The following is a 7,789-nucleotide window of genomic DNA, read 5'->3' on the forward strand; positions in this document are numbered from 1 at the left end:
ACAACTATTTGGAAGGTAAGAAGGTTTGGCAGCAATGGAGTTTGGACATTATGCATTCCAATGGTGGACCAATGAGCAAAATACCCAAAGGAGAGTTGGTGATGATTTAATCTCGACATGGCGTCAAATGAAAGGAGCCATGAGGAAACGGTTTGTGCCATCCCATTACCATAGGTTGCTGCATCAAAGGCTTCAATCTTTATCTTAAGGAACTAGGTCCGTGGAGGATTATTACAAAGAGATGGAGATGCTCATGATGAGGCTGAATATGAATGAGGATAGGGAGGCAACAATGGCAAGATTTCTTGGAGGGTTAAACCGTAACATTGCCAACCAACTTGAATTACAACAATACTTGGAATTGGAGGAGATGTTGCATGTAGCAATTAAGCTTGAGAACCAATTCAAGAGGAGGGGTGTTAACACACGGTTTGGAGGAGTTTCTAGCAGTGGAAGGACAAGTTCAAGTGGCTAGAAAAACAATTCCTCTTATGAAAGCAAGCTGAAGCCGAAACTTGGTGAAGAAACTACCAACCGGCCAAGAAGAGAATTTAAAGCCGAATTTGCCCAAGCCATTAAAGGTGAGGTAAAATTTGAACCTAAACCTCAAAAGTCAAGAGAAATTATTTGTTTCAAGTGCCAAGGAAGAGCACATATAGCCAACCAATGCCCGAATAGAAGGATAATGGTAATTAAAGGTAATGGAGAGGTGGAATCCGACAGTGAGGCTAGTGAGGCTGAAATCGAACAAGAAGATGAAGGACTTGATGATGAGGTTGAACCATTAAACACATCAAATGTTGAGCTAAATTTGGTCTCAAGGAGGGTACTTGCTGTTTACAAGGATGAAGAACAAATTCAACGAGAGAACATCTTCCACACTCGTTGTGAAATACAAGGTAAAATTTGTAGCATGATTGTAGATAGTGGGAGTTGTACTAATGTAATAAGTAACCTTGTAGTTGATAAATTAGGCTTAAAAACAATAAAACATCCTGAACCATATAGATTACAATGGCTTAATGATAGTGGTGAGATGAAAGTAAACAAACAAGCCAAAGTAAAATTTAATATAGGTAGATATGAGGATGTAGTTTTATGTGATATTGTACCCATGATTGCTGGACATATACTATTAGGTAGACCATGGCAATTTAACAAAGATGCTACTCATTTTGGTCGAAAAAATAGTATTGTTCTCAAGTTTAAAGGGAAGAAGGTCAAGCTGGAACCATTATCCCCTAAAGAGGTTTACAAAGACCAATTACAAATGCAACAAAGGAGAGAAGCCGAAAAGCTCAAGGAAAAAGCAAGTATGGCACCAACGGCTTCACCATCCTTTTAAGGAGGTAAGATTGAGGTTGCTGACCAAGGAAAGGTTTCTAAGACTCATATTGAGTGGAAAGATCAAAGAAAAACCAAAAGAGAGGAGAAAGAAAGTGGCAAACCCGAGAGCTTGGAGAAGGAAGGGGAATCCGAAGGTTTGCGCCAATCCAAGGGGGAAAAAGAAAAAGAAAGAAAAGAAAGGTTAAGTAGCAACTTTTATTTGAGTTTAGGGGATATTAATAAGGTTATTGTGTGTAAGAAACCTTTGCTGGTCATGATTTATAAAGAAAATCATTTTAATGATCAAACTAACTTTGAAGAACTTGAATTGCCAAGTTCAATGATTTCTCTTTTAAAGGAATTTGGAGATGTCTTCCCAAATGAGATTCCAAATGGGCTACCACCTATTCTAAGGATAGAACATCAAATTGACTTTGTTCCAGGGGCTGCCACACCAAATAGACCAGCTTATAGGAGCAATCCTGAAGAAAGAAAGGAGCTGCAAAAACAGGGAAGTGATTTACTTGAGAAAGGTTATATTCGTGAGAGTTTAAGTCCATGTGCTGTACCTGTTTTGTTAGTGCCAAAAAAAGATGGTACATGGATAATGTGTGTTGATTGTAGTGCTATAAATAACATTACCATCAAATATAGACATCCCATTCCTAGATTAGATGATATGCTTGATGAGTTGCATGGTGCTTGCATGTTTACAAAAATTGATCTTAGGAGTGGTTATCACCAAATTAGGATGAAAGAAGGTGATGAATGGAAAACCTCATTCAAAACTAAATATGGGCTGTATGAATGGTTACTTATGCCTTTTTGATTATCCAATCCACCTAGTACTTTCATAAGGCTTATGAATCATGTAATGCGTCAATTTATTGGTAAATTTGTGGTTGTTTATTTTGATGACATTCTAATATATAGCCGAAATTTGGATGACCATGTGGATCAACTTAGGCAAGTTTTGCAAGTTCTTAGAAAGGAAAGATTGTTTGCTAACATTAAAAAATGTGAATTTTGCAAAGATGAGCTTGTGTTTCTAGGATTTGTAGTAAGTGCTGCAGGAATCAAAGTTGACCAAGCTAAGGTGAAAGCAATTCAAGAGTGGCCGGTTCCTACTTCTATCACCCAAGTGAGGTGCTTTTATGGCTTGGCAAGCTTTTATATAATATTTGTCAAGGATTTTAGTACCATAGCAGCACCATTGAATGAAGTTGTCAAGAAGAATGTCGGCTTTAAATGGGAGGAAGTACAAGAAAAATCTTTTAATTTGTTGAAAGAAAAATTGTGTAATGCACCTTTGTTAGTTTTGCCAAATTTTTCTAAGACTTTTGAAATTGAGTGTGATGCTTCAGATGTAGGTATTGGAGCTCTCTTAATGTAAGAAGGAAGACCCATAGCCTACTTTAGTGAAAAATTAAATGGAGCTGCCCTAAACTACCCGACTTATGACAAGGAGATGTATGCTTTGTTGAGGGCTTTGGAGACATGGCAGCATTATCTCATGCCAAAGTAGTTTGTGATTCATACGGATCATGAGTCTTTGAAGCATATCAAGGGTCAAGGAAAGCTCAACTAAAGGCATACCAAGTGGATTGAATTTATTGAAACCTTTCCATATGTGATCCGCTACAAAAAAAGGTAAGGAAAATGTGGTTGCCGATGCATTATCGCGAAGGTATGTACTATTTTCTACCTTAGATGCTAGATTGCTTGGATTTGAACAATTGAAAGAACTTTATGAGCATGATAGTGACTTTGGAGAAATTTTTAGAACCTGTTTGAAACATGGATTTAATAAATTTTACATATTTGAGGGATATTTGTTTAAGGAAAGCAAACTTTGTGTGCCTAATTGTAGTATTAGGGAATTATTGGTTCGGGAAGGACATGGGGGTGGTTTAATGGGTCATTTTGGTATTTTAAAAACTTTATCCTTACTGCAATAACATTTTTATTGGCCTAACATGAGGAGAGATGTTGAGAGAATTTGTGAAAGATGTTTGAAGTGCCAAAAAACAAAATCAACATTAAAGCCGCATAGATTGTATAAGCCTTTGCCGATTCCTACCTATCCTTGGGTAGATTTGTCTATGGATTTTATTCTTGGGTTGCCTAGGTCAAGGACAGGTAAGGATTCAATATTTGTTGTAATAGATAGGTTTTCTAAGATGGCACATTGTATTGCATGTAACAAAACTGATGATGCATCCAATATTGCTAATTTATTTTTCAAGGAAATTGTGAGATTGCATGGAATGCCAAGAACTATTGTTTCGGATAGGGATGTTAAGTTCTTAAGTTATTTTTGGAAAACTTTGTGGCTAAATTAGGTACTAGGCTTTTATTTTCAACTACTTCTCATCCACAAACTGATGGACAAACCGAAGTAGTAAATAGAACCTTGTCTGCATTAATTAGTAGAAATTTAAGAACTTGGGAAGAATGTTTGCCACATGTTGAATTTGCATATAATAGGTCTTTACATTCAGCAAATAAATTTACTCCATTTGAAATTATTTATGGTTTTAATCCTTTGAATCCATTAGATTTAACACCTTTACCTTTAAAAGAGCGTTCTAATCTAGATGGAAAACAAAAAACTGAATTTGTAAAGCAGATTTATGAGAAGACACGAGTAAATATTGAGAGGAGGACCGAGCAATATGCAAAGGTGGCTAATCAAGGTCGAAAATCAATGATGTTTGAACATGGAGATTGGGTGTGGCTACATTTAAGGATAGAAAGGTTTCCTAAACAAAGGAAATCCAAACTCATGCCGAGGGGTGATGGACCTTTTCAAGTTTTGGAGAGGATAAACGACAATGCCTACAAACTTGATTTACCGGGTGAGTATAGTGTTAGTGCCACCTTTAATGTTGCTGATTTATCTCTTTTTGCTGCAGGTGATGACTTTGATTTGCAGACAAATCCTTTTCAATAGGAGAGGAATGATGCGAACCTGCCTGAGCTCACACCACTGACAACTCACTAGGGTACTGATTCGATACGGATGAAGACTGGACCGATCACTAGGGCTCAAGCTAAGAGGTTGAAGGACAACCTTGCCCTCATTATCCAGAAAGTAATTCATTCTCAAAAGGGCTTGTCCATACCTGAAGATAAAAGACCTGTTTTAAGTATACAAGTGGTGGAGGCTGATACATCGGACACCCATACATCAGACATTTTATATCGGACACCCATGTCTCGGACATCTGACCTCAGACTTCGGACATCGGACGTAACTTAGCTCGGACAGACATCAGTTGTCTCGGACAGACATAAGTTAAATCGGATAGACATTAGTTAGCTCAGAAAGACCATAAGTTAGCTTGGACATCAGGCAGACATAAGTTAGCTCGGTCGAAGACATAATTCAGCCTAGATGTCAAAGTCAACTCGTTACCTAATTTGCGATTGACTTTCTTTCTTTTTGGGTTTTTATTTATTTATTTTCTAGACAAATAACTTTAGGAAGGTTTTTATTTTATTCTTTCCATTGTAAATTAATTAATTCCTAATTTAATATGAAGGAATTAATTAATCAAACTTAGATTAGGAAAGGAAGTATAGTTTCGGCCAACTAGGTTTCTTTATGTGTGTGGCCGGTTTTACCTAGGGTTTTTAGGGTTTATTTTGTTTCTTTCAAAGCCTATTTAAAAGGCTTATTTTTCAATAAGAACACAACTTTGATTTGATTAAGAAAATACTTATGAGATTAATTATCTCTTTGTTCTTTGAGAACACCTAAAACACCATTAGAGAATTGGTTGTTTTAGCTTGACTTATCAATAGGTTTTCCATCCCCTATTGTGGCGTCTACATTATACCAAGGTTTCTAACCACAGGTTGGTTAGGGGTTGAGGTCCATTCCATTAGAACTTGAACTTAATTGAGATCTTGTCTAATATAATACAGGTTTAGGAGCAGGTCGTCCTAGGTTCGTATCAGGTTCCTTTATGAAACTTTCATTATTGGGTTAGCCATACACTTCACATGTTTCTAGCGATTCACATGGCATCGTAAAATGATACAAGTCTTGGATTAGAATCTAGAATGTACTAGAAAGTCCTTGTTGACAATCCTTTACTCCGACAGCATCTAGGGTTCCTCGAACAATGTGATATCTCACACCGGGTAAATCCTTAACCCTTCCCCCTCTTACTAAGACGACATAATGTTCTTGTAAATTATGGCCAATACCAGGGATATAAGCAGTGGTTTCAAATCCAGAGGTTAAGCATACTCTGGCAACTTTACGTAAGGAAGAGTTTGGTTTTTTTAGGGTGATTGTGGAAAAGTTGACAGATAAGTCACCCTTACTGCCACTCTACAGAACTGTACATGAGATTTTCATCTCATACAGCTCCTCATTCCATTCTTTTGAAGTCATTGGATCCTTTTCCTTGTTCAAGAATCTATTCCCTTCTTCCACTCAGTTCTGAAGAGTAACTAGGACCAATTCAATCATGTTTTCATTCATTTGGAATCTAGGCTTTTCTACTTTACTTATTTTTCTTATTATTTTTCCCTCTCTTTTCTTTTTTTCATTTATTTTTTTTATTTTATTCCTTTCCATCATTGCTTAAGTGCCACAGGTTTGATCCTATAGAATCTGACTCATTTTCTCATTTAGCAAAAGGTATGAAATCAATTAGATTGATTTTTCGATCAAAAGTACTATGTTATGTGAAATCTTCAATTTTTTTCTCTTTCTCTATCCTACCCCATAGGTACATCGTTTGAATCAATAGAGAGCCTTTTCTTCTGTATAAATGTATCTGTATAAATCGATATTATTACATTCCAATTCCTTCCCGATACCTCCATGTGGTTATGCACTATTCGATGACCTATGTTGTGTTGAAGGGATATCTATATGATTCGATCGATTGCATAAAGCTCGTGGTAGCAATGGAACCGGGGAAAGTATACAGAAAAGATAGTTCCTTTCTATTATATTAGTATTAAATTAGTATTAGCTAGTGATCTCAGCTTAGTGAGTCCTTTCTTCCATGATGAACTGTTGGCACCAGTCCTACATTTTGTCTTTGTGGACCGAAGAGAGAGGGGGTTCAGCTGGAAGAGGATCATAACATGAGAGAAGCAAAGGGGTCAACCTCTTTCAAATATACAACATGGATTCTAGCAATGCAATGTAGTTAGACTCTCATGTCGATTCGGATGAATAATCCTTTCCATGGAGGGAAATCTTTGCCTGCTAGGCAAGAGGATAGCAAGTTACAAATTCTGGCTAAATAGGACATGTATTTCTATTACTATGAAATCCATAAATGAAGTAGTTAATGGTGGGGTACCATTATCCATTGTCCTTTTTGCAGTGACGAATCACTAGCTTACGGTAGATGGAGAGAGTTCAGTAGCCCAAAGTATCACTAGCTTATGCTCTGACCCGAGTAGCATGGTACACATGGAATCTTGTGTGAATCATCAAGGACCACCTTGTAAGGCTAAATACTCATGGGTGACCGATAGTGAAGTAGTACCGTGAGGGGAGGGTGAAAAGAACCCCCATCGGGGAGTGAAATAGAACATGAAACCATAAGCTCCCAAGCAGTGGGAGGAGACCAGGGCTCTGACCTCATGCCTATTGAACAATGAGCCGGTGACTTATAAGTAGTGGCTTGGTTAAGAGAACCCACCAGAGCCGTAGCGAAAGCAAGTCTTCGTAGGGTAATTGTCACTACTTATGGGCCCGAACCTGAGTGATCTATCCATGAACAGGATGAAGCTTGGGTGAAACTAAGTGTAGGTCCGAACCAACTGATGTTGAAGAATCAGCGAATGAGTTGTGGTTAGGGTTGAAATGCCATTTGAACCCAGAGCTAGCTGGTTCTCCTCGAAATGAATTGAGGCACAGCGGTTAACTGGACATCTAGGGGTAAAGCACTGCTTTGGTGCAGGCCGTAAGAGCGGTATCAAATTGAGGCAAACTCTGAATACTAGATATGGCCTCAAAATAATAGGTGTCAAGGTCGACCAGTGAGACGATGGGGGATAAGCTTCATCGTTGAGAGGGAAACAACCCGGATCACCAGCTAAGGCCCTTAAATGACCACTCAGTGATAAAGGAGGTAGGGGTGCAGAGACAGCCAGGAAGGTTACCTAGAACCAGCCACCTTTGAAAGAGTGGATAATAGCTCACTGATCGAGTGCTCTTGCACCGAAGATAAACGGGCCCAAGCGATCTGCCAAAGCTGTGGGATGTAAAAATGCATCGGTAGGGGAGCATTCCGCCTAGAGGGAAGCACTCGTGCAAGCAGTGGTAGACAGAGTAGGAGCGAGAATGTCGGCTTGAGTAACGCAAACATTGGTTAGAATCCAATGGCCCAAAAACCTAAGGGTTCCTCTGCAAGGTTTGTCCACGGAGGGTGATGATGGAAATCCACCCGTGCCCACACAACCGACAACCCGCTGGGGTGCTGACCCA

This window comes from Ziziphus jujuba, chromosome 12, assembly GCF_031755915.1.
Source record: "Ziziphus jujuba cultivar Dongzao chromosome 12, ASM3175591v1".
Lineage (NCBI taxonomy): Eukaryota > Viridiplantae > Streptophyta > Magnoliopsida > Rosales > Rhamnaceae > Ziziphus > Ziziphus jujuba.